Source organism: Ambystoma mexicanum, chromosome 1p (genome assembly GCF_040938575.1).
Source record: "Ambystoma mexicanum isolate Mex_15411 chromosome 1p, UKY_AmexF1_1, whole genome shotgun sequence".
Taxonomy (NCBI): Eukaryota; Metazoa; Chordata; class Amphibia; order Caudata; family Ambystomatidae; genus Ambystoma; species Ambystoma mexicanum.
The window spans coordinates 351,475,767-351,503,516 of NC_090921.1; the positions used below are offsets into that span (position 1 = coordinate 351,475,767).

A 27,750-nucleotide genomic window follows, 5' to 3' on the forward strand; every position below is an offset into this window, starting at 1 on the left:
AAATAATGATTCCTTCTGTTTTTATATGTTGTTTCTTTGCAACTTCACAATTCCACGTTCACTTTGCTTCTCACTACTGGTTTACCTGCCAGGATCACAAGTTACACTTTCATTAGTTTATTGCACTCCTGGTTTACTCTCCTGCCAGTATGTCAAATGAGTAAATCTTTGCCTTTCTCTCATGGGTGTGAGTCCCAGACTCATCGTGCCCTGGCGGGCCTTTCCCCTTCTTTAATCACTTTCCTTTATCCACAATATTATATTTGACCAATGTTGGGTTCCTGACACTTGGTTTTAGCAAAGTTCCTCTCAGTTTCCACTCTTCCTTTCAAACATTTCCCCTTTTCCAATACTGTTCGCATTTACATTAGCTTATCTTATAAAGCTTTGGGTCACTGACACGTTTTCAATATTTTCACAAATATTACTATTCCTTCACTTTGCCTCTATTGTGCTGTTTCTGTGACAGAGCTTTTGCTTTCAGATGCTCCGGTAACCCACTTGCTTTCTCTGGGCTTACTGGGCGGCTTCAGTGTCCCTCGCGTCTATCCTTCTCATTCTGCTTCGGTTTGCTGACTCTATGTGAATCCCGTTAGTCGGCTTGCTCTCATTTGTCTTTCTTCTACTGCACTCAGCTTCCGCTGCCTCAGGCTCTTAAGCAGTGAGCTTCCTTTGTTATGATTTCTCTGTGTCTTGTTTGGGTCAGCCTCTGTGCTTCTTCAAATGGTTTGTTCACCTACAGCGTTCAGACCGGCGTCGGAACAAGTTACCATCAAACTCCGTCTCTGCCTCTCTCGCAAGTCTGTCAGCTGTGGCATTCTTCAACTTTCCGGCATGGGTTCGCAATTTCCATAGACTAGGCTGCCGCGCTGGCTTACCGCTTCTAGTCATCTTCATTGCTGCAACCCTCTTCCTCCTATCAGTACTAAAAAGGGGGAAGGAAGGTGGATAAAGCGATTTACTTGGAATATTTGGATACACTTCATCTACATCACCAACCATATATGTATGTTGTACAGCCGCATGGATGTCATTGGAAATTATGGCTGCCAGATTATTTCGGTCTAGTGTTTTCGTGTCCCTCTGGAGTTTGTCTTCCACCTACGTGATCCTTCTGCAAATAGCCAACCGCCCCCACTCCCTCCCCCCCTTTTAGATTTGTAACACCTCACATAATCCTATTGTGTTGGTCTATATTGGTGGTACATTGTTTTGCAGTATGTAAAGTATAGTGGCATCCTGTGAATTATTTTAGTTGATGGGGTGTACATTTTATCTCAAATGTGTGGGAGGAACAGAGCCTAGAGATGGAGCCTGAACTAATCAAGAGGTGTACCGGGGAGGAGGGGTGATGTGTTCCCCAAAGAAAACGTTTTAAATATGTTAGTGTGCGTTTTACAGAACGCTTCCTCAGAAAATGTCGTTCAAAAATCACACAGCTTGCATTTGGGTTTATATGGTAGCACATTGAAAAAAAACAGCAACAGTGCATGTGACCATTTTCCAATACATTTTCTTGCTTTTCTCAACAATATATGCCAGTATCAAAAACATTTTCACTCTGGCTGTTGCTGTACATTTCAGTTCAGGCTGCACCAAACCTGTCTAGACTAGCTGTACTAATTTAAGCAGTCTAACCATGTAACATTTTATTTTGTTTTTACCTTTGACCAGTACAAAATACCATGCCACAGTATCAATGTGGCCAGACTCGCTCCATCAATGGTGGCCAGTTTAGCCATGTAATAACGAATGATGCTCGCTTTACCTTGATACCAGTCAAAAATGTCCTACTGCAATGACAAAACCTAATTAGACTGCTGCACCAATGAAGGCCAACGAAGCCACAACATTTGAGGTTTGCTTTACCTTCGATGCCCAACAAGAAATGCCATGCCACTGTAAGAATATTGTGACAAAGGGCCAGGATAGTCTTAGTTAGTGGAGGGTGGGCTCGCAAAACGGCACTTCATATTAGGATTTTGGTTGATACTAAAGCCCCTTTAAGATAATCGACAAGTGGTGTCCCCGGCTGCACTGGTATGCTCAGCTCCCTTGGCACGGAGGCTGAAACTGCTCCAGAATCCAACTAAAACCAGAAGGGGACCTGAACTATTCAGCAGCTCAAAGAACAAAGACTTGTGAACTCAAAGATGGCAGACGTGGTTCTCAAAGCTGCAGTCCAGATCCATCTAAGTTAAGAGCACTAACATTCCCAAGATCACCATACAACATCACCAAACTTGATCCCACATCCAGAGACCCAGGAGGCAGGGATAAGGAGGAGACAGGAGGCTGTATTGAGGACCTAGGAGATTGGGTAAATACAGACCCCGAATGTGGGGGCTTAAGATACGCAGTGGGCTGGGAGGTGGATGACCCGGTAGCCTGGGGAAGGAAGATGCAGAAAGTGTCAGACAGGTAGGAGTGGAGAATAGTTGTGGTTATGAGAAAAACGCCTAAATGGGTGAAGACATTGAGAGAGTTTTGTTATCGAGAGTGCCTTATGTGTTGTGTGAGGGGCCCAAAGGGGTGAAAGAGAGGAGAACAGAAGAGCTATTGAAAGAAACGATTGAGGGGTGGATAAGAATTGCACAGGAGATGGATGAAAGTGAAGCAGAGGGGAGGAAGTATTGCTGGAGATGAAGTGGAGAAACCTCAGGAATGTGGAAATGCTGTAAGAAGTGAAAGTATGATTTTGGGTAATCTCCAGGCGTGAAAGTGGCCAGAGTAACTGAGGAAGGGAAGGGGAGGACTGTTAAGTCTAGAAAAGGGATATTTAAGCAAAGCAGGCAGCAGAGAATTATAACAGGGGGGCAGGTATAGCTGAACGTGTGCGGGGGGCCCATTTCAACATGATGGTTGCCCCCACCCCCTTGTTGAAAGCAGAAAATGGTGAGGTACCTGTGAGGCGCATATATTATAATGGAGACAAATACAGTGGGGGTTAATAGCCGATAAATATCACGAGACGCCCAGCCAGCAGGGAGCTGAAACACTAAATGGCCACAGAAAAGACTGTTTTTTGTCAGCAAGTGGCTAATGGGGAGGGACGGGTGTTAAGTCAATGAGATGATAACACTTCTGTGTGCCCCGAGGGAAGTGACTGCTGGAAGGGCTCCAGAAAAAGCAGCTTGTAATGTGAGCGCTGCAAAGTGCACATTTTAAGCACCAGAACGTAAGTAATATATAAATCTATTGCCGTGTTAGAAGACTATCTGGCAACATGGGTGCAGTTGCTGCCCCCCACTCGCAGCCCCTTCCGTTTGAAAAGGTTGAAGGGCTCTCATGCCATCCCTGCAGAGGTGGTGGACCTGAAGATCGTAAAAAAGGTACACAGCAGAAGACCAAAAGAGGGCAAGGATTTGTGGGGGAGAAACTTTAGGCAAGATGCCAGGACAGAGAGTGGGATTTGAGCTGGTGGATGGTGCAGCAGAACCCTGATAGAGTAAGGATGTGAGGACCCTGTTCAGCATCAGGGCAGCCTCTTTTCCGGCTCAAATTCATCCTAGAAGACCCGCCTCTCACAATCCTACTTTTGGAATCCGGCCCGATCCTCAAAGTACGGAGCTGAGTCCACGAGAGAAGAATCTGAGAAATGTCGGAGACTGGGTACGGGAATCCTTCATCCCAAGAGAAGAGGCCCCATAAACTGTAAAACCCCTAACCTAGTAGTGTGAGCGCACCAGCATTCTGTGGATTTCTCGGGAGACGCCCAGTCCCTGCACCTACGAAGTACAGGAAGAAATTTTGTTGGCAACACTTTACTTTCACGCGAGCCATTTTCTTTGGATACGTTTTCAGAGCACTGCCCCACTGAGAAGAACCATCCTGAGAATGTTTAGTTTAAGACCCAATTTGTTTACTTTGGCTAATCCTGTATATGTTTAGTAAAAAAACAATTTGACGAACAGACTAGAACTTGGAATCTGGTCTACAAAGTCTGTTGACAGTATCCAACCGCCCTGGCTGCACCAATTTCGGCCAGTCTAGCAATGTTATCACACTCATGATGCTGGACAGTCTTCCTATGCCTCCCTGCATGGTCTCTCCTTACACTCAAGGTGTTTTGCGGCACAAAAAGGGCTGTGAAGCGATTTATTAAAGAAACAAATGGGAACCAGCGGGGATGCGCCCCTGCGCAGAAGCCAGTGGCACATTCCCCTATGCAAATAAAGTACTTGGGGTGGACTTTTCTTCCTGACACTATGCAGTGAAAGATGTTCGTGTATGTAAAGATGAATGTTCTAATGAACGATTAGAATGTAAATGTAAACATGTATATGTCTGAAAGGGGCGGGGGCTGGCACCGTCCTCCCCAACCATAAAAAGGAGCTGCCGCTGCTCATTTAAGTGAGGAAGCGAAGTAACTCTGCCATGCCATGCTTCCCTGTGAATGATCCGAGTCCTTGTACACTCGAGGTTTGAATCCGAGAATGTGCTGTACGTTCTGAGGGCTTATACTTTCCATTTCATTCTGGCAGTGCCCCTTATTGTGCACAGGGCCTGCCCTGGGCAGCAAAACGAAAATGTGACACACATCCCTCCCCCTTTGCACCCTTGGTCATGCGGGGCGGTGGGAGGCTTGCCACATTTTTCAATAGGCGCCCATGCGATGGCATCAGTGCCCTATTATTAAATGCGTCCCGCTCCTGTATTTCAATAGGACACCTGCTGTGCCTTTTCCCACCATACCAGCTCGGGGGAGACCTTGAAAGACTCTCCCACAGTGGCGTGGTGGGGGCTAATGGCACCCTGGGCGGGTGCCCGGTTGACTCTCCCCCAAAGCTGACCCTGATTTCTCATTCCCAATGTGAGGAATTCACGCTTCCGCATGGTGGGTGTGCCCTCGCCTGGGCTTTTTTGAAATTTTAAAAGAAATTAAATAATGGGGAGATCAACCGCTGGAAAACGTGCTGCTAATCTGCACACATTTTCCTATGCTCACCTCACGACATACACATAGACCTGTGTGCTGTGGCTGGAAAAAGCCTACAGGTGCTGTCCCCTTTGTCATATTTAGTTGGAATGTGACAGCCAAGAGTCCATGAAGTCATCTCAGAAGCAAGAGGACAACACCTTCCTCCTGCCATGGCCAGCCTAATGACTTGGCAAAGGCTCCATGGGTCCACCACTGCCCTTTGTCAGCTGCTGGTGGCAGCTTCACATACCAATGAGTTAATTGAAGCAGGCCCACGGGAGACCTGGTTGCAGGACTAACAAAGGACAGGAAAACCCCAACAACCTTTGATATGCACTGTCAACCTGAAGCCAGCTCCTGCCTCTCAGTATCAATGGCAGTGACCTATCATGTCTGGCACTGTTTTTACAGTAGGCAATCCCCGCAGGGCGACCCCATTCAGAAGATGTGTATGTGGATTGACGGAAACAGAAAGTCTATTCTCCCTCCAGCTAGAGCCACAGAGAGCTCTATTAATGAGACCCTTTCATCCACAGTAGGCAGGAGGATGGGTGGGACCTAGTATTAAATGACTTCACCGTTTTACCTTTTCTGTTGCAAAGCACTCCGGTTATGACCTCACGCATACAGGAGCATGTTGGTGGGGACTCAAGATTGGTTCATTAAGGTAGGTTTAGTCTACACCAATCACTGTGGCCCATTTGGCTTTAAAAGGGGGCTGAACCCTTCTTTTGGGAAGGTCATCCGAAGACTTTGCAAGGAGTAACGAGATCTAATTTGGACCCTGGCTAAAGGTACAGCCTGCCTTGCAGCTTCCCCCAGTGAAGGAAGGCCAGGTTTTCCAAAGAGGGAAGCAAGATCCCTTCCCTAAACATCTCCCACGGAACAGAGGGAGACGGTGAATCCAGAGGACCGCCCCCAGCAGCTCCAGAACCAGTACCCAGCTAGCACACAGCGTGCCCTGCTAGGCTCTGCAAGCAGGTTTCTTAGATAAAAAGTGAAAGAAAGTCCTCTGAACCTAAACCACAGACCAGGCTCAGGCCTGAAACACTCTGCTCAGCTTTGGGCCATCTGCCTTAAAGGACGACACAAACCCAGTGAAGAAGGTAGTAGGTGTGTTCGACAAGCACCAACCAGTGTGCGCCTTAAAGGATATTTTCCAGCCAGTCGAGCCCCTCGAGCCGCAATCTACTACACTGCTGACTGTAGTTTCGCTGCAGTCGCTAACATCGTCCGAGATGTCTCGACCAGTGCTTCAGACCCATCAACCAGCACTGAGACAACGATTCCTGACCCAGAGCCGCCATGTAGGCCATTCTGCAGCCGTCCATCCAGCCTCGCTCGATGAACTGCCTGCTGCCTGCTGCCCACTGCTGTCTCCCATCTTGAACTCTGTTGCATGAACTGCAAAGCGCCCTGAAACCGACTCGACCCTCTCGAGCACCAAGACCTTCTACGAGCACAAGGTACATTGTGGTTCTGTCCAGTGGTCGAAGTGAGCGGGGGCGGTCGGGAGCGGTGCTCCTCTACTTTTTTAAATTACGTTTTACAGCTCCTATGTTTTATTTAAAAAAGAAACCAATCCGGAATGGTTTCGTTTTAAAATAAGTGTCAGAAGATGTTGCAGCTCGCACCTTCTGTGCACTGCACTGAACATTCCCTTAAACAGCAGGTGCAAGTGTTTGGGGGTTTGCATTGTGTGTGGGAGGGGGCGTGATGATGTGGTTTGTGGTGATTAGATGCAGGCGAGCAGGGAATATAGTTCCACTACTTCTTTTCGTTCACTTCAACCACTGGTTCTGTCCCCCTGGTCCTTCTCCAAAGACCACTAGTGAGATTTTAAAACCCATTGCTCCCTTTCTGTTGAAACCAAGTATCCTTCAACTATTGCAATGAATTAATTTACCGCCTGCCCTCCTGTCAGTATCGTGAGTGCATCTCTTTTTCTGTCTGCCCTCTGCATTCTTCTACAGGGTGGGCTTCATTTTATAGTGTGTTAGAACTATTTGTTGTGATAATAATAAAGTAGATATTTTTATACAACCTTGACTGGACAGTCCCTTTTATCATTGGGTAATAATTGTATTTTCGTTGTGTTGCAATTAAGCAACAATCCACAACCTTGCTGAGAAGCCTGCCGTTCGGTCCACGTTACTAAACTTGGACAAGGTGGTTTATAATTTGCTTGTGATTCTAATCTGTTCGGATCCCTTCTGGTGTACTAGAGGTGTGGTGCTGATTGATGGTTTAGAAACCGATATTCACCCCTGGAACACTGGTGCCCCAGAAGCTGAATCGTCATACCCAATATTGTCTGATGTTCTACACTCCCTCCGCTTGTTTTCTTTGCTTCTTTTCAGTGTTTTCTGCACATGTTCTCTGTTGTACTACCTCCGTTATATCCGCACTTCTGTTACCTTGCGTCACTTTCTTCGTGTTATGTCTGATTCGGACTAAAGATTTTAGGGCTGTAAACAAACTTCCTAAAACCGAGCAGACAGAGCTTTCCGATTTTTTGCAGTCTGCTCAAATATAGCTGCGCGATGCTGGCAGGTGTGCCTATATAATGTGCTAACCTTTTAGCCAGCTGTGCTCTGCATGCTGGCACTAGCATTACCCGAGGGCTTATAAGATCAACTGCTGCTCCTAGAATGCAGAGTACGGGGCCACTTGACAGCTAATGCAATCCCCCTAGCCCCCAGGATCATGGCCTCTGAAGTGGTTGGAAAGCTAAGCATGCAGCGCGCCCCTAGGCAATTGGTGATTCAAATTGGGTTCACCTGTGCAGTCTTGGGCGTACGTGTCCTGTCACAGGGTGAAGCAAGAATGTGAGGACATATGTGAAGTTTGAGGCATAGTAGATTTGAGGTCTGAATCGGCAGAGCAAGTTGTGCGGCGTCTTGTAGGGACACTGCACTGGACCAGTAGTACATGTTACCTCCATGTCCCACAATGCAGTCCATATGCGAGTGGCTTCTGTGAAATGCAGGGCAACGTGCCTTCTGGAAAGAGCGTATGATCTAGCATCCGAGGCTGTACGAAGTATGAGGCTTCATCTGACACAGGAACTGGTCTACAGAATGTGGTTGCACTTGGACATATATATGTGGGTCTAGCAAATAAGTGTGTACCCGGGCATACGATGGCACTACATCAGGATTTGTGCTGAACACTGTTGGTGTTTCAGAGCACTTCCTTTTGTGAACGAGTGTGTGCAGCCATGACAGGAGCCCTCCCATCAACCCCCTCCTGCCCCCTCTGCAGTTCTCGTCCAGTGTAGATGGTGAGGGTGGGCAAGGGAGTAGGGTGTGGCTGGTAGGGTCGCGCAGCCGACTGACATGGATCGCAGATCTCCCTCTGTGGTTGGTACATCCTAGGAAAAGTGGCTGCTTTTTTGCCTTCAGACGTATATAGACGTCTTAATGACGTCTAGGGCTGTGCACGTGCTACGCACCCCAGATTGATTTGCAACAGGATGTGCGGTGCGGTGCAAACTTGTTGCGCAAGGAAATTGAGCTGGATCCTGATCATCGAACGGGATTATGAAGGCTGGGGTGCAGGATGTGCCACACCATTTATAGGGGTCGGAGGGGCATCAGAAGCAGTGTGCAGTGGCTGTGGTTAGTCATTCTAACCCCCCCCTACTCCTTACCCACTTTTTAAAGTTCTATATAAATGTTTTTTTTGTATTGTTTCCTATGTGTTTGCAGTAAATTGCCTTAGGCCAAGGAAGTCTGATGTGGAATCTTGGCAGGGTATTCTAGTCTAGAATGTTTATGTTGGAAGTTGATCAGTTGGGAGAAAAGGAGCTGGCCTGTGCTGGGGGGCCTTCAAATAAACGTGCCATCATTTGCTTACCTGATCATGTGGATCTCGTCTTTTCACCGACGACGAGTGTCTGGACGCTGGTGCTAGCAACCCCCGGTGGGTAGTGCTGCTTCATCAGAACTGTATTCCCAGCTGCGCCGGCCTCCCAAAGACCAGCGCGAGTTCCTTGAGGATCGAGAAGAAAAGGGTGCTCTCCCAAGAACTATTCGGAGCAGGAGTGCCTCTGAGGAAGTTTCGATTCCATCTTATCCCCCGTACCTCTGGCCTCGATGCTGAACTGCGCAGCGAGGGATTCGAGTGCACGGTGGTGGCAAGCCGTGAAGACGCAAGCTAAAAATAAGGATAGGGATCCAAGAGGGCACGCAAACTGTTTTGGGTCCATGCACGAGCTCCAGGGAAATGTTGGGCTGCTCTCTCGTGCCTTTCAGAGCGTTTGAACTGTACGGGTCAATCGCATTGGCACTATGCGAGGAAGTGCCGCATTAGAGAAGAAGACCCTGCAGCAGAAGATGCATGCCAGCCATTTTTGTGACTTTGGTTGCCTTGGCAACCATCACTCTGGAACGGAACAATTCGCAGCCGATAACAATCGAGTGTGCTGCATCGCTCACGGCGCACAAGCAAGGTTATTGTGGGGAAGGATATCACCCCAGCAGAGCAGTTTCACAGCAGAGTAGGCATTTGAAGAAATAAGTCAATTTTATTTCTTTTTTGAAGAGGAAGACAACATAGGACTGTATACTCTAAACACTGTGCACAACAAGGACATTTATCTGCAATGGTCATGCCACGAATGCCTGGTCCACTGCCATTCATGCCCAGTCCATGCCCTGCAAAGATTAAATGGGCCCAATGAAAGAAGGGATATCTTCACTACGTTAGGGCTGCTTGTGGCAACACAATCGCCACAGATCGCAAAGTCTCCCTCTTGATGTATTTCCTACGATACAAGGGTCAATGCATCTATGAAACGTTGCCAGAATTGGATCGGTCACATGAGGAGTCGGCGTCAACGAATTTGACTCTGGTTTGCAAAAACTGGATTTACATTTCAATCCCAAGACCCAGCACTATCTTAGAAAGATAGAACTTTGGGGTTAGAGTGCAAGAAGGGGAATATCTTACCGCACTGCAGCATTTGTCTCATGTAAATTTGGTGACAAATTAGATGATCGCATAAGAGATCTATGATTCACTGTAGAAATGAAAAGATAGGGGAGGAGTTATGGCTCAAGGAGGAGCCAAGTTTGGATGAGGTGATAAACATTGCCAAACGAGTAGGGCATACAATGGCCTATGAGGCCAAATTAACAAATAAGGATGGTAACGTGTCCGTGACAGAAATCTTGAGGGTGGGGGAAGCAGGGAAAAGAAAGAAAAATAAGCATAAAGGCAGTAGCCAACCTGTCTGTCATGTCCCCGACTCGAAAAGTGACAAGGTGAAGGTACAGGAAACTGAGGAACGTTTGTTTTAGGTGGGCAAGTGCCAATCCTGTTGCTGGGTCTCCAGCATGTACAGGAAGGAAAGTTACACGTTCAAAGTCCAAAAGATGGGGTCAATAGGCAAAATGCTGCAAATATGTCACGCTTGGAGCAGACCGCAAAGTGTCATATGTAGCAGAGGAAGCACAGCGGTCCTCGGGCTATGATGATGACTTTCTGTCAATTTGGTCAAATGTGTGGGGGATGAAGATTGTGAGGGCCCTTTTGCAGAGGTTGCAGTGGAGGGGAAATGTGGGAGGATGATGGCAGATTCTGGAGCAAAGTTTTCGTTATTGTCATGCAAGGTATTTATAAAGGACGTGGGTGGACAACCCATTGACCTATTGCCGCCTGATATCAAAAAAGGTAGATACAATTTGGGACAGATGGACCCCATTGGATATTTTGTTGCACAATTGATATTTAAAGGAAGGGAAACTCATGGTAAAATGTATGTCGCCAGAAGCGAAGAGACCCTACTGGGTTGGAGGGATCAGAAAGGATTGGGAATAAGGCTTGATCCCGGCACGACTGACCAAGTGTTGCATGTGGGGGAGAGTATAAGTATATGATAATGTTAAAAGATATTTGTACTGCGCACTATCACCGGAGTGGTGCCCTGGCCCCTGAAAGCATATCCTGGTGTTTTCTCTAAGGGCATTGGACACATGGAGGGTTTGAGGCACACAATTGTGCTCAAAGGAAGTATCCCCAGTGCGGCGAAGTTGCGTTCAGTGCCATTGGTAATGATAGAAGTAGGGAGAATGGAACTTGAGAAACTAAGGGCATCTGGTGTGATGGAGAAAGCAGGAAATGTGGAGTGGGTGTCACCTTTTGGTGAAGAAGATGAACAGTGAATTACAGCTGTGCATAGATTTACAAGAGCTTAAGTGCTTTATTGTGGAAAGGCATCCACTTTCAAACGTGACAGAAATGTTGATGGTGGGAAAGGCGAAGTATTTTTCAAAGCTTGACATGGCCTCAGCATACCATCAAAAAGAGCTAGATGAACAATCTAGGAAATTAACAGCTTTTATCACCCATGAAGGAGTCTTCCAGTTTCACAGGATGCCTTTTGGGCTGGTCTTCTGGTTTTCAAAGGATGATGGAAGTTTTTAAAGAGGTTTGAGAGACGTTGTTTTCAAGATGATATTTTGGTGTGTGGAGAGACCCTAGAAAAGCATGAAAAGACCCTGAGAAAGGTATTAGAGATTCTGAAGGAAAGGGGTATTGCATTGAGTGGTGAAGTGTATGTTCAGGAGGGATTTTGTTGAGTATTTGCGGCATGAAATATCGGCTGATGGTTTGAGGCCCAAGAGTGATGAATAATGAAGGTGCAGTCTCCAAAAGATAAGAGTGAGTTGAGATTATTTTTAGGTATGATTGAATTCTATCAGAAAATGGTGAGTAATTTTGCCGACTGAGTAGTGAAGATGATTAAAAAAAGGCATGGAATTTTTATGGGATGGAGAGTGTGAGAAGGAGCTTGTGCGAATTAAGAGCAGAATTGACATGGCAAAACTGCTTGCCCAGTTCAATACAAAAAGGAGGTGTATTATTAAAATGGATGCCAGTGATAGTGGTATTGGCGCTGTGTTGGCACAAGTTGTTGAGGATGGTTTGGAGCATGTCACCAAACACCCTTCGAGGATGTTGAGAGGAGCGGAAAGGAACTATTCTGTTCTGGAAAAGGAAGCCCTTGCCTGTCATTGGACTATGAACACATTTAAAAATTTCGCCTGTGGGCAGAATTCACCATAAATACTGATCGCAAGCCGCTGAAGGTGATAGTTGAGCAGAAGGGGTTGCACAAGATTTCAAGGAGGGTTGCTGGATGGGTTGCTTGGATGCATGGACAACAGGTTGTCATGGTGGTGATACCAGGGAAGGAGAATGTTTTGGCAGATCATTTGTCAAGGTTGGATGGTGATGTAGAGAGTGGAGAGTCAGACGTGACTGATACTATATTTGTGACCTATGGTGTTGTGTCTGGGGAAGAATGGCATGTGGCCATGAGGGAAGAGAACGTTCCAAGAAGAGTAATTGAATTTGTGGGCCAGGGCTGCCCGGAAAAGAGATTGCTTGTTGATGAGAGGATATTTTTGGAAGTGCGCTCTGACTTAAAGGACAAGGATGGTATTCTATATTGGTGGGACCGTGTGGTTTTTCACAAGAGTTTGCGGAAGAGGGTGGTGGAAAGTGCTCATGAAGGTCACATTGGAATTACAAAGACCAAAGCAGTGTTAAGGAGTGAGAATTGGTGGTCGGGGTTTGACGGAGATATAGAAAGGACCCTGGGAAGGTGTATTAAGTGTGAGGTGTCGGACAAGGGTGTGGTGGCTTGTTTGCAACCAATGGTAAAGTTGGAGGTCCCAGAGTAAGTATGGTGTGACTTGGTGTTGGACAGAGTTTAAGATTGTTTGGAAAATTACAGGGAGTGTTGAGGTGGATTGTCTACAAGAAGTGTTTGAGAGAGAGGGTCTACCTAATTCCGTGCTGACAGATAACAGCAGGCAATTCATAGGAGGGTGTTTTGAAGAGTATTTGATACAAAGTGGGGTAAAGCATAATAATATGGTGACTTATCCCGAGGGGAATGATGCCGTAGAGTGGACAGGTGTGTGATGGAGGCAGTGAGGATGGTGGGTGTGTTCCGAAAAGATGAGAAGGTTGCAGAGGGAGAGGCTGTATGCGTTGCGTATGGCTCCTCATGCTGCCACTGGTGTGAGCTTGTTTGGTATTGGGTTTTCTTCCCCCTCATCAACTCGAAGTACCCCCCTTCCTGGATGGTAAGGGCAAGAGAAACAGATTGTGTGGTGGTGGAGGAGGTGAGAAGCACTCTATAGAAAAGGAAAGATGAGTGGGTGAACTAGAATAAGAAATCTGGTGTGTGTGTGTGTGTGTGTGTGTGTGTGTGTGTGTGTGTGTGTGTGTATATATTTATATGTATATATTTATATGTATATATTTATATATATATATATATTTATATATATATATATATATAATATATCACACTCCGATCCTGCGCAGGTAAAGGAAGCATTGAGAGGTGGGGTGAGAGTAAGTGGAGGGCAAGTCTGGAACTTGGCCAGGGTGGATCCTATTAAATGTCAAGCGTGTGATAAATTGCCTAATAAATGTAAATAATTTTGTATAAAGTAAGGAGATGTGTTGTATTATGTTTCCTGTGTGTTTGCAGTATATTGCCTGAGGCCAAGGAAGTCTGATGTGGAATCTTGGCAGGGTATTCTAGGCTAGAATGTTTATGTTGGAAGTTGATCAGTTGAGAGAAAAGCAGCTGATCTGTTCTGGGGGGCCTTCAAATAAACGTGCCATCATTTGCTTACCTGATCGTGTGGATCGCCTTCTTTTCACTTTTTTTCACACCTACACAGCACAATAAAAAAATACTTCCAATACTCTTACACCAGAATATAGGGCATGACCTGATCGTTTTTACTCCTGCGATTCCAAGGCCTTGTGTAGGCAAAGACGTGCAAACCTCCTAACTTTTAGATGAATTGACATTGGCATCATTCGTCTTTTACACTTGATGGCATCCTGGGAGGCAGGCTACGCAGAGTTGCCAGGAGACTACAACCTGGACAATATATGAATGGTCAATATTCAACGTGGACCAACCCTATAGCCTAATAAACTGTGAGTAAGACTTTTAATAGCAAAAGGTACGAATTTAACAGTGACTTTAAGAACGAGGATTTGCCCAGGATCACACACGTAAGTGGTGAAGCTGTGATTTGGGCTCTTGACCACCTATATCTATCTTCCCAGTTTTAGCTCCTATTAAAACGTATGAATGCCAAACTTAAATTATTTAGAATACTTTGTTCTATAGCATGCTTTGGAAAAAGTGGCAAAAATACTTATAAAATTACCTGACCATATATAATTCGTTATAGAAACCAACCCCAATCCCATTGGGGTTCAAAATGGCACTCATTGCACGTAGCATCAAGCGCCCTCCCTTTTCCTATCTCCACTGTACGCATCTCTTGTAATGTGTGCAGGGGTGTTGCTAGGTCTGGAAAAGATCAGGGTCTAAGCTAATGTCGGGTCTGATGGGATTCGGGGCTAGCTATAGCCTTTTGGTTGTAGTCCCTGAGCTTCTATCCGGGGCTACAACCAAAAGACCCGGGGCAACGCCTCTGAATGTGTGGTATCCTCCGTGGGTTAAGACGCCTGGACACACCTTTCATGTAGGTAGATGTATTGTCCGGGTCTCCAACAGGTAAGTGCTATGTAACGTAAGAACATAGGACAGTAACACTGGCACATCCACTCCAGCCAGCTGACCTTACAGATCAATCTGACACTTTCAGAATCCACACACCAGTCACTCACCCAACATTCTTAAGTAACATCACAACATTCCACTCACCTTCCCATGCATGCAGGATGCACCCAGAACCCAAGCCACAACATCTCTCCCTCCGTTACTCATTAATGCAATCAAGAAAACGGGAGAAGAAAGCACCACAAATCGCAAAGAGGCTCTACTCAGTCCACATCTGGCCAGCACGTTAACTAATTAAACTCCAAAGTGGCACTAGACAACCCAAAGTGGAAACCTGCTTAAACCAACTACAGAAAACCAAAAACGACCAAACCAGGACAACAACCTGAACAGCCAGCAAGAAAAACAGCCTGTGGAAAAAGTAACACATATACCACTGGACTGCAGATGACCAACAATGAAAACCACAGGTAGAACCCATGACAAGAAAATGGTAAAACGTGGATATAACTTCTGATAGTTAACAAAAGCTAGAAAAACACGCTTCACACCATTCCTTAAGAACATGCAACTCCTCCAAATGGAAACCCTCAGTAAGCAGGTGCACTGGAACAATGACAAATTGATGTCTGAGCCATCCTGAGATCACAACGTCCTGACCAAGGGAGGGGTGGAGCCCATCCCTCACCACCGAGAAGCAGCTTCTGTAGAAGCTTGCCCTTGCCTCCCTTGTCCTTGCATCTCTGTGAGGCTAAGCGTGCCAATTCCGCTCAATGTGTTGCCCCACAGCACCATATGCTTGAGTAGAGCCACCCTTCTTGAGAAACTTTCCTGTTATCTCTAGCGCATCAATTTTATTTGCCTTTCGATCAGATCCCCACCACAAGGAACCCCCAAAATGGCCACCGACCATGTGTTGTTTACTGCTGCATAGCAACAATGTTTGAGGAGCTCCGATTGGGCTGCATCTCTTGCATCATCACCTCTGCTCCACCTGATGGCGTGAGCCGATTTACTATAAAGGCCGACTATTAAGGCCGGCAGCCTGTTGGAGCCTGTCCGAGACGCCGCACACCCTCGCCAGAGCCCCTGGCCAATTTCTGCCCCCCACGAAACCAGAACACGCTTACGGCTGACCCATAATCAACATAGCCATTCTATGATGTGCATCGTTCCCAGGATTCTCTACGGATCACCCCAGCACCTCAACCGGGCCTCCTGCACACCCCAATCTACAAAACTGCAGATTGAGGTCATAGACAGCGTGTTATCTCCTCCACCTCGTGACACAGTAAGGTACGTCGATCGGCCCGCCGCCTCTGACATTTGTATATAACTGTCTCCACCATAGTCAGCCCTATATATGAAGTGTGTTCAACAGGAGCTATCACCTACCCATCACAGACACGCGGGATTTAACCGCTACGCTGCCCATCTCCATCATAATTCTACGGTACTACAACCTTACCTTAAACACCACCATTGTCAGAGGCCCAAGCCACCTGTACTTTATTTCAGCTACTTGGACCTTACTTTCTGTGCCTTAACAGTATTGACATCTGTGCCTGTCATTTGAAATTCGTACCTAGCCCACAGTGCCTGATCATTACTATTTGTGCCTGCCATTTGAAATTCGTACCTAGCCCACAGTGCACGTTCACTGCTATTTATGCCTGCGAATTGAAATGCACCTAGTCTACAGAGCTTGTTCACTCCCACTTGTGCCTCACCGTAGAATATCGCACTAAGCCCATAGTGCCTTACCTCGGAGTCATGATTCATGTCCCACCCACCATTTTTACCATCCTATTGCTGAGTTTCTCCATGAACACCTACACTTCCCTTCCACCCAAACTGTTTTACCCCACCTCGCCAACATCCACCACTGTGGACACCACCATGACCATCATCAATACGACATCCAGGCTTCTGCCTATGAAAAAACCTCTACCACCGTCCAACCATGTTAGGCCAGGCCAACCCACTTCCTACCACCTTTCAGTCATGCACCGCAGACTTCACCCACAACCTGCATAAATACCCAGCACATATCCGAGATACCACCACCGGCTCAATGGATCCTCCACTGCGCAAGTAAGCCCAAGCTCAATCAACCGTGCTCCACCAAATGGAGAAATCACAGAATAGGCTCAAGACTCCCCAATCTGGCTGCTGATTCAACACCCCGCACCATCAACCACATATCTAATCTTACTCAGGAACACAATCCCTTACCACCCCACCAAAGAAATCCCAATCAATAAAAAGACTAAAACCTACAAAATTAGCAGTGCTCTCATCATCGCCAGGTCCATCGTAGCCCATGCCACCAACCGCTGACATTACAATGAACCAGCTCAACTTCCTTGCCGTCATCTAGACCTGGCTCCACAAAGCAGCTGCTCTTGCCCTCTCACTAGCAGTGCCGGATAACCTCACCATTATCAGAAAAGACAGAGTGACTTCTAAAGGAGGAGGCATAGCATTCATATGTAAATCTAGACTTGACTTAAGAGAAACAGAATCCACACCTCTACACTTAGCAATTCAGCAATCTGTCAAACCTAAACTGTCTGCGTCTCGCACCATCTCCATGCACCTTATCTACCGCCCCCCCCCCCGGCTCCCTAGGGACCTTTGAAGAAGAGATAACGACCCTCCTTAATACCAAACCTGGCTCCCAAGCTATCCTACTTGGAGATTTTAATATAGGTTTGAATGTCCAGAAAGACAACAATGCCAATATCCTATCTAACACCATCACAGAAGCAGGCCTTACCCTCAGGAACAATGGGCATGCACGCACGCTGTCCTCCATTACAAAATCCAAACCGTGTGTGTGGCCGGATCACAACCTGATCTCATTCACCATCCAAGATATTCCCTTGGCCAGACCCAAGGCTCCACCTGCCCTATGCAGGAACAGGAAAAACATCAGTCCCCAACCTTCTTCCCCTGCTACAACCGATCACCAATCCTGCAAACCTACCCTCCAATCCTTCGGATCTGGTTGACATGTACAACAATACCATCAACTCGACAATTGATCACACCACTCAAACTCACTAAGGAGAAACCCACAGCCCACTTAAACTCGTGCTTCATGCCCAGACTTAAAACCTTGCGTACGGAAAAAAGACACGCTGAGGCCAAATGGGAATATTACTTGAGAGAACAGACTAAGCTCATACTCACCTCTCTGGCCAACCAGTATAAAAAAGAAATCATTCAAACAAAAAAAGAAACCTTTAGTGATGGAACAGAAAAAAGCCAGTTCAAGCACCATAGAAATCTTCTCCATCCTAAGGGAATTAGAAACCCCGGTGACTCCCAGGGACTCGTGCATCAAAGATAAATCATGGTGCACCGATATCCAAAACTCCCTCTGCAATAAAATAAACTTGCTCCAAGAAAAAATTAATGCCAAAAAAAACCTTACACAAAATTGCCTTAGACACTCGAAGCCATATTGCAAGAAACTCATTCTAAACAAACCAGATCCAGCTACCAATTCAAATTCTAAAGACCATCTCCTCCCTCAAACATGTCCAGCACCGGTCCTCAAAGAAGCTGCAAAAATGTGGCTCCCTTCATAACCACATTTATCAACTCCTCCTTCAAAACATGCTCATTATCCACCAACCTCGAGGATGCCTGGGTTCTACCCCTACTAAAAAAATCAAACCTAGATCCCAACACTCCCACCAACTATAGGCCAATCACAACCGTACCTTTTCTTCTCAAGATCCTAGATAAAGCTGCCTATCTCCAGATTTAAGCTGATCTTGAGAACAATAACTTACTGGGCACTCGCCAATCGGGCTTGAGGCCGAGACATGGGATTGAGACAGCCCTCATTGACCTGAAGATCAACTGGATGACTGGAAAGACAAAGGTGAAGCCTCCATCCTTCTCCTGTTGGACCTATCTACCGCGTTGGACCTTGTCGACCATTATATCTTGTGCAATCACCTTAAAACGGCCGCCCACTTTTCTAAGGAAGCCACCACGCGGATAAGCTCATTCCTGGATGACAGATCCATGCTTGTCTTCTCTCCCTCATCCGCAGCTGAACCAGTACCTATCACATGTGGTGTGCCACAGGGATCCTGCGTCTCACTGACCCTATACAATAGATTTACTAAGCCCCTATTCGACATACTTGACAATCTGGGTGTCTCATACACTAACTACGCTGACGACGCCCAGATTCTCATCCACATCGAAGGAGACTATGAGAAGGATGTATCCATGATTAACAAAATCTTTCTGATTATACAAACATAGATGGCCACCCACGGATTATGCCTCAATGATGAAAAGACTGAGCTTCTAATCGTTGGATCCCAAAAAGACAGTCTAAACTCTCTACTCAATACAACCTCATCCTCATTGATGGCATCAAGATCAAAATCTCAAAGGAGGTCAAGCCTATAGGCTTCTACCTGTTCTCGGCCCTAAACCTCAACAAACAAATAAACGCTACAGCGTCAGCCACCAACTATACGTGCAGATTGATTCATGCATGCAAACCATTCCTGTCTATGGTTAGATGTATGACAATTGCAAGGGCCTTAATCCTCTCCAAAGTGGATCACTGCAACGCCTTATATCTAGGCACCAGCATATGTAACACCTCTAAATTACAGACAATCCAAAACAATGCTCTAAGAGCAGCTCTAGGCATACCCAAATCTCAGCACATATCTCACGTGAGATGTGACTCCAATTGGCTTTCCATAAATTACAGAATCAAGTTTAAATCAATCAACCTCACCCACAAATGTCTATCCAATAAAGCTCCCCTTTACCTCAATGACAGATTTACCAAATCCACCTCTACACGACCCATCAGAACAGCACATTCCAACAGCCTTAAAATACCCAAGTTCAAACTTAAGAAAACAGGAGGTGCCAGCTTTCTGGTCCTGGCCGTGCAAGTATGGAATTCCATCCCTGACTCACTAAGTGCCATATCTCTGTTCCATTGCTTTAAAACCAACATCAAGAAGTGGCTGCACTCGTTAGACCGGTAACCCCAGTGCCTGCCTCTGGTACTCCTTTGTTTCTTTTAAAGACTCCACCTAAAACTAAACTAGAAAGCCATTTATTATATATATATATGTATGTTGATGTCACTTTTGCCTGTATATATTTGTACACATTTATATGCCTCTTGAGGTACTGTTTTATGTAACTATGTGACTTGTACTGCGCCCAGATGCCTACGGGCCCGGTGCGCATTATAAATGAATAAACAATACAATGCAATACAATTGAAGGCAACACAACCATAACAAGTTCCCGGCCGTAGTATGACGTCTGACGAAGCCTGGTGTCCTCGTGGAGGAAAATGCTATACATACCCCTTAAAAATCACAGCAACACCTAATGGCTATCAGTACCCACCTGGCTGCTCTGAACCCCGGCAACACCTAACTGCTATCGGTACCCACCTGGCCACTCTGAACTCTGGTAGCACCTCACTGCAGATTCACCAAACCCACCCGGGTTCTCACCACACACTACCAAAAACACACTAACTGACTAAAGAACAACCAAAACAGGTGGAAAACCTGCCTGGCATCTCAGATATGACCAGAAAGACACCCCAAAATGAGGTGCTAACCCACACCATGTCCAAAGCCACGTGCATTACCCTGCATCCTGATATCCAAAACTGCATGCATTAATTACCCCGTACCCTCCTGTCCAAGACCCATGTCAGAAGCCAAAATCCCAAAATGGATCAAACTAGTCCAAAAGCTTCCCCATAAATGGGCGCGAACACCACACCCAATGACCAATTGAACATGAACGCTACCCTGCACCCACATGTCCATATTTCTCTCAGAGCGGACAGATTACCCACCAACATGTCCCACATTCTAAACAACAATGCACTAACCGAATCTACCCTCCACCCCTGGAATCTACATCCTGAATAAAAGCCATGAACTAACACAACATCATAAGTAACAGTCCAGAACACCGAAACATTATCCTGTTGCAACCCACCTAACTTCACTTCCACTGCCAAGGCCACAACATAAAACAAGCACGCAAATTAAACACCAGTCTACCCCAAAATCTCTAACTACTCCTCTTGAAAAAAGCTAAGACTACCCATCTGCAGGTAGAAGGCCCACAATTGGGATCTAATTCTCTCAAATTGTTCACGAATTTGGTACAATCATGGCAGAACCTGCGCCAGAGAATGAACCATCCAAACATATTGAACAATCCTGAGCGTCAATTTGTCCTTAAGGCACATCGGACACGCACTTCCGCTTCGCGCCATCCTTGTGAGAGCAGCAGCACCACCACCACCCGGTATCACTGTTCCTTCTGCATTACATGAGTGCCACTATGATCCACAACAAATCCAACCTTCTTTGCCACAAATCCTTGCACTCCGAATACAAGGTGTGAAGAGGAAACGGGTCCCATTGCTTTGGGCAGTGCCCCTTCATCGGACATGATCTCGCCTGGCTTGTCTCTGCACACCACCGACATGCTGCGACTCGGCACACCATTTCCTGCTTGTGCTGCATCAAATACTCCATACTAATCATAACACAGGGAACATTTTAACTTGACAATTTTTTGATCGTGCCAAATCAAGCCCAGCGCATTGAGACATGGTTATCATTTCTATGGTTTCCAAGGAACCATGGCGGTTCAAGCCATTTTTTTGCATGATTTGAAAATGACCATCCAATCCAAGTGTGAGCCCATAGCAGTGTGATTTTGTAGCTTTTAGAACTAGTTTTTAAACTATCTAATGGTGTGTTCGGTGTACATGCTACAAACCAATTGTCCAGAAGCTTGTATATTTGGATACACATTTCAGTTGGCACCCCACCTTTATTCCAAAAAGATAATCCCTTTTCTTTTTTTGTAGTGCAAATCGATGCTGATGGGTGAGGAATCCTCACTCTGCCTTATCATCTTGCCAACTCCCCGCAGCTGCCTACTTTGAAGAACCCCATGCAGGGTTCGGCTTTATTCTGAAACTGAAGTTCTAGGACCGCTTCAACAGCAGGTGAGGTGCGTCTGGATGCAAGGATTCATTTTCTGCATGTGCTTGTGTGCACTGCTAGAACCTCTGAAGCTTTTAGGAGAGACTTTGGGTGAGTTCTGGGAGAAACAACCAGGGATTCTGGCCTCTTCCTGAATCTCCACACTCGCTGAGCACGGCTCCTGAAAAAGTTGGTAGGTTGTGTGAGAAAGTAAAGTATGTTGGTCAGGCTGTGCGCTAAGGGGAGGTGTAGTGAGCACCTGAGGTTTCGGTATCTCAGGCAGACCTTTCAATTAACCTGAAGTTAATTTCTCCCATAACCCTTAGCAATCCAGCTGCGGGAATGTGTGGAGTCTCCAGATGACTTAAGCCCATGGACCAATTAACAGTTCTGTGTTACACACATTTAATAATGTATAAATGCACGATTGGGAGTGGCCTGCAGAAGCCAGGCTCTTAATTTTAATACTTTTCTACAATTTATACTGCCAGATTATGTTGTGCTTTGACATGCCTTCATCCTGCCATATCATTCCCTGATATGTGGCTTGCTTGTGCCCGCCGCTAACATGCTCATCGTTCTACTTTCTACCTGTATACCCACTGTAATCCTGCCTGCTTGAATGTGCTCCATTTTTGTCCCACTATAATGTCTAATTGCACAATATAAGGGCTAATTGCAACTAAAATCCACAAGAAGGCAAACGGTCTGGGCAGAGCCTTCCCAAACCGGTCGGCCTCCCACTGGAATAGACTGCCACTGAACTTGAGAACAGAGTCCAACCTCCAAGTTCCGAAAGCAACTGAAAACTCTCCTATTCAAATGACCTAAACAATAGAGTAATACATGTCCATTTGTGAGACTTGGTACGCCAAGGGGCCTGTGCCTTTTGTACCTGTTAGACAATGTGTGTTGTATAAATCCTGTCTTCATGTGGCGCCCTGATGCCTGCGGGCTACCGGCGCCGTATAAACAAATAAATTAAATAAATGAAAAATAATTTCCCTCCTCCCACCCCCCCCTTTAGGTTTTGCATTCTGGCGTCAAGCTGTGCATCGGGCACCAGTGGGGTGAAATCAATTTGAGCGCTTGTGTTTTTTGCTCTCCGATGCCCAATGTATGTCGTGTGACTTGGCCACCTTGAAAGTTTTGGCTGAGTAGCTCCTAGGGTGCCCACCAGGAGTCTGCCCTCGCTGGAGTCCCTACCCTGAACTCTCCTGCAAAACTATTCTCACCCACTGACTACTTGACGCCCACTGCTGCATGCTCCCCATGTCTACCGTTCCTCGCCATGTTTCTCTACTCCGCCAGGATAAGCAGCTGCACTCTATCCACTGCCACAGGTACCAGCCCACTCCAGGGTACCTCATGACAACATCTTACAAATAGTTCACCCAAAGGCCACCACTACTGAGACATTGCTCAAAGGACACCCCTTCCAAGACCGCTCCATGACCATGCTGGATGAATGCTCAAAGTTGCCCGCTAACCTTCTGAATCTATTTGCTCAAACATACAATACACAGACCAATTGGTCCATTCCACCTGGCACTTGAAGAGCCCATTCTCAATAGACATCAAACGGAATGCTAGCGCTCTAATGTCAACTATAGATTTGTCCTGCTCAGTGCATCCTAGGGAATCACCCAAAATGTTCAGGAAAAAATTCACTGAATGCGTGATTTGGCTGAATTTCGGCCGTTTGAAATTTCCAAATGGCCGAAAAGTTCGACCAGATCATGCATTGAGTGCTGGGAGCTGCGGGGGTGTCCCCCGCACCTTTGCTGACTATATTGGCCCCCACAGCTGTCCTGGAAAAAAAAGGACCCTGCAGCGCTGGATCCCGATCACGGAAGTGAAAGGGAACAGGCCTTGCAGGGACCAGCGAGTCGGAAGTGTAAGAGGATTCAATTCAACACTACAGCTAAGTCAATGCCTAGTCTGGGATACTGAATGGAAACCCTTATTGATATATCTTTATGTCCAGTTCATGAGTTCTGGATGGCTACCCCTATATAACACCCCTCTCTTAGAATCCCCCTGACCCCACTGAGCCAAGAAGTAGTCTGTTTTGCAAGTTTAAAAGGTTTATTTGAGAAATAAAACAAAATATAGATACCACGCTTTTATAATAAATTAATAATCGATATCGCCCTTGTAAATATAATGTTAATCAACAATGGGTTCTCTGACACTAGCACACTTCTTTATAATCAATGAGGAGTTAGTATAGGATGGATAAAGTAGCAAAGTACTTTTATGATTTCAAGGGAAAAGCAATGAGGAATAAATGCAGTACAGAAATACTTGAGATGATTTTAGCAAAAGATAATGTAATCACTTTTTCTCTGGCAATTCACCCCCCTCCCCTATGCAATGTAAGACATGGAAGTAGATGGAAAGAGGAGCACACAGTTCTCAGGAATGCAATCAAATACAATACGAAATTCAGTTCCCCCCCAGCAAGCTTAGAGAAAACCGGTATGAGTTTTAAAACACAGGCCCAAGTGCTTTGAATGTGGTGGCAATGAAGTGAGAAATATGCTGAAAATGCTTTTAATTCCCTTTAAGAGGTTCAGGGTGAGTGAGAGATACGTGGGATGAGTTCAGGCTCACTTTAGCAATGATTCAGAGATGGTGATTAAGAGGCAAACGAATTTTTAGCAAGGAAAGAAATGACTGCTGATGGTTACACGTGGCTGGATTTTTAACCAAATCGCAAATTCGGTAAAATTCGCGAGTGCGTGAATCGTGATTACGGCAAAAGTATAAGGAGTAGCAAGTCAGTTCAAGGTTTGTTGGAAAGCTGAGATTCTAAGCTTTCAGAGGAAAGTTACATTTATTTCTTTCCTATCCCAAACGGTTCCAGAGATACAGACGATTAATTAAAGGTAGTTTTTCGGATTTAAAGTAAACTCAAAATGACAGGTGACAGCTTGCAGCTTCAGAATTGACAGGTGACAGTTGCGCAGCTTTACAAATGACATAAATAGTTTGGATTAGATTATTTTAACTAAGATATTGGTTCTGCACAGTTCTGCTAGGTACTCACAATATAAATTTGAAATAGGCCTCGCCACGGATCTAGTCAGGTTTTGGACTGGACTCCGGTTCTGGTCTCGGCACTTCAGTGATCTGGGTCACTGGTTCTGCGGTTCTGCACGGTCTGGTCTGGTCTGGCACTGGTCTGGTCTGTCCGGATACAGCGGTCTCTGCACGGCTCCTGGATCTCTGCACTGGTCCTGGCAAAAGTTCTTGGCAAGGGATTCAAGCAGCTTGCCCGGCTGCGAGTAGCTTGCAATGATTTGAGGCCTGCTGCAGAGAACTCAGCTTGTGGTTTTAGGCCTGGAGTATGTAGGTTCTGGAGTATGTAGCTGGAGTCAGTCTGGAACTGGTATCTTCTGGATGTTGTGTGGTCCGGCAAAACGTTCCACAGCAACTGGATTTGAATGTCTCTCCTGTCCCAGCAGTCTCTTTTTATGTGTTTTGAAAATGGGTGTGTGCCTGGGCCTAGCTAAGCCTGCCCCTCTCTACTTGTCATTGTCCCAATTCTCCCCTCTCCCTTGATTGGGGGAAGGAAATGTGAGTCAGAGTGATGCTGTAGGTTTTATGGGTCAGAGGATCCTCCCTTCCCCCAATATATTCCTTATGGTCCATGCTTGTCCGCCTCTGATATTCCTGGGGGCTTGCATTCAAAAATGACAACATTTTGCGCTTTTTAACTGGTTTTGCAATATCGGACATTTACCCAAATTTACACACATGTGCGCAAGGAGTATGGACATGAATTGATGAAGTGTCAGATTTTTAACATGCAGACATTTGGAGTGAGACCCTATTTTCCACTAGCAACCCCCCAGAATACACCACAGGGTCCTAACGCATCTCAAAATGTTCACAGAAAAATCACAAAAATAATTATATTACTTATATAATTCTGACAAGTCCGCACTATGAGTTATCTATCTTTTTAAAATTATGCTCTGGCCCAGATGGGTGTGGTTTAGGTTCCAAAGCACATGGGGGAAGCTTCTGCCTGTCCCCGCCTCCAGCTCGGGTGGCTCCCAGAGGCACTTCTCCTCCCACTTCTCCCAGGAGGAAGCCACTTTTACGACGCCCAAATATAACATTTGCCTGAGTCCAGGACAGGCCTTTGTTCACCTCCCTGTAGTCCCCAGCTGCTCCACCCCTAATCTAATCAGAGAGGTGACAACTCCTTTTTGCAAGGGGAAGAGTGGCTGAGCAGGTTTTAACTCCTGTGGGGGTAGATGTCAGGCAGAATTCAGTTTCATTAAGCCAGGTTTCAGCTAAAATGTCACTTTTTGTTCCCCAGTTTAAGTCAATACAATTTTTACAAATGCAGCTAGAATGCTGATTCTAAGTTCAAAACTATGACATTTTAACAGTTACAAACTATGTGACACTCAAAAGTAGGTCACTCAATTAATGTAAACATTTCGATTTTGGTGGTTTTAATCCAGTTTCAGTTAAGCTGCTGAAATGCATAGCTCAGCCAGTTTTGTTATGAACATTATTTTGGGCTCTTCATCTTCCCAGATTTTGTATGCACACATACTTCATTCTGCCAGATGTCCGCTGGTGTTCAGTGAGATTTTTGGATGTGTTGCAATGTTTGAAAATAGGCATTTTGAGCTGGCATTCAGAGAAACCAAAGGTAATTTTAGCATTTTTGAGCGTTTTTGAGCTAACAGGCGCTGCTGTTTTACCTTTGGCACCCATTCCACTCATGGCACCCTGGCCCATCATGCTCGCATTGGTGGGTGGCAAGTTAGGCAGCCATGTTGGTGTACGCACAAACTGCGTGGTTCTCCTGGATTCTGGCACACATGTGGGCTTTTTGGCCATCTTGGATTTTCTAAGCCCACAGCACCAAATGTTGCAGCATGATAGCTCAAACGTGGGTCAGGACACCCAACAGAAGCAAGGTGGGGATGTGGGTGAGGGTAGGGGTTTGTTGGGGTTGTGGGTAGTGGTGGGGTTTGTTGGGGTTGTGGGTAGGAGTGGGGTGGGTGTGTGGGTTGAGGTGTGGGCCAAGTCTGAAATGTTCAGGGGAGAAAAGATGAAAGGTTATTTTGAAAAAAAAAATCTCTTTTCTCACTCAAATATTTTTTAGCACCGTCTTTAAAACCCCCACCCCATCCTAGCACTGATGTACTGCAAGGCTTCCTTCAAACCACAGATGAGCTTTTGCTCGCCACACAGAAGCCCTCCAAGCAGACCCACACACCGAACTCTGGCTACTTTCAGTCTGTAAGCATCAACACAACAGCAGAGCTATCTTGCAAGCCTCTCTCTGCAACCTAACCCAGCCCATTCCCTGCTCCCTCAGAACTGCCAGATCACTGAATGATCATGCAAAGGAGAGCGTTGCATGGTATACAACAACGTTAACGTAAGAGCACAAGAGGATTGCGATGTGATGGCTAGAGCAATTGCACCCTCCATCTAACCAGAAGCACTCCATGCCAACCTGCCACTTTAAAACTTTTTCTGAGCTCTATTTGTACAGCGGGCAGAAGTGCTTCAGAACAATGTACGCGGTAGATGGACACCCCGATGAGAGGCCTCCCTGCGTCTTTCCACCTACTGGCCATGTTATGGTTTCCCTGGTTGGACAATGCTTCAGGTGGTGGTGAAATAGCCCACATACTACCTAATAAATGAGAAAAAGATGAATGTGCTCGCACCCCGGTCCAAAATGTGGAGGCCATTCAAATGAGGGTGAGTTGAATGGTCTGTAAACTTCAACACCTTGTGTTGTCGAGCGGGGAAACCAGATTTAGTTGCTCGATCCCCTGGTTTCACAGCTGACGACCACTCGGCACATATCTGTTGACAAAAGTGCAGTGCTGGAGTTGAGGGACCACGTAAATGGACGGCGTCCTCAGGATTTTCAGAGGGCAGACGCGCGTTTGAGGAATTGAAAGAATTGCCTCTTTTGATTGGTTTAGGCTGCTAGAAACTGTGCTAAAGCTGGGATTCTAACCAATGTAAATCAGGAGTAGGGGTGGGACTCTTATCCACAAGACCACATGGAGGAAGGCTGACCAGGCCTTTGAAATAACACACCGTATTGGGTCGCATACATGGGCCCCTTTGCTGCTTTGCCCACTGCATTCTGGTAAACACTGCTCTACTGGGCTATTCTTTTGGGTGCTCGTGATACATCTTCTGAGCAACAAATGCTTTTTTTACAGTGCACTTTTTTCGATTGGGAA

The 27,750-nt window shown here is 46.1% G+C and overlaps 1 protein-coding gene across 4 annotated transcripts in view; it reads left to right on the forward strand.

Annotated features, from left to right (window-relative positions):
• B3GNT3 (UDP-GlcNAc:betaGal beta-1,3-N-acetylglucosaminyltransferase 3) overlaps nt 1-27,750 on the forward strand; it is a 403,069-nt gene that overhangs the window by 229,686 nt on the left and 145,633 nt on the right. For 3 of the 4 annotated variants that reach the window (XM_069648700.1, XM_069648710.1, XM_069648718.1), the window contains one exon: nt 21,394-21,534. The gene's annotated coding sequence lies outside the window, so the exon portion shown is untranslated. Of the gene's footprint in view, nt 1-21,393; nt 21,540-27,750 lie in introns of all 4 variants that reach the window. The other variant, XM_069648724.1, reaches the window with a different exon arrangement.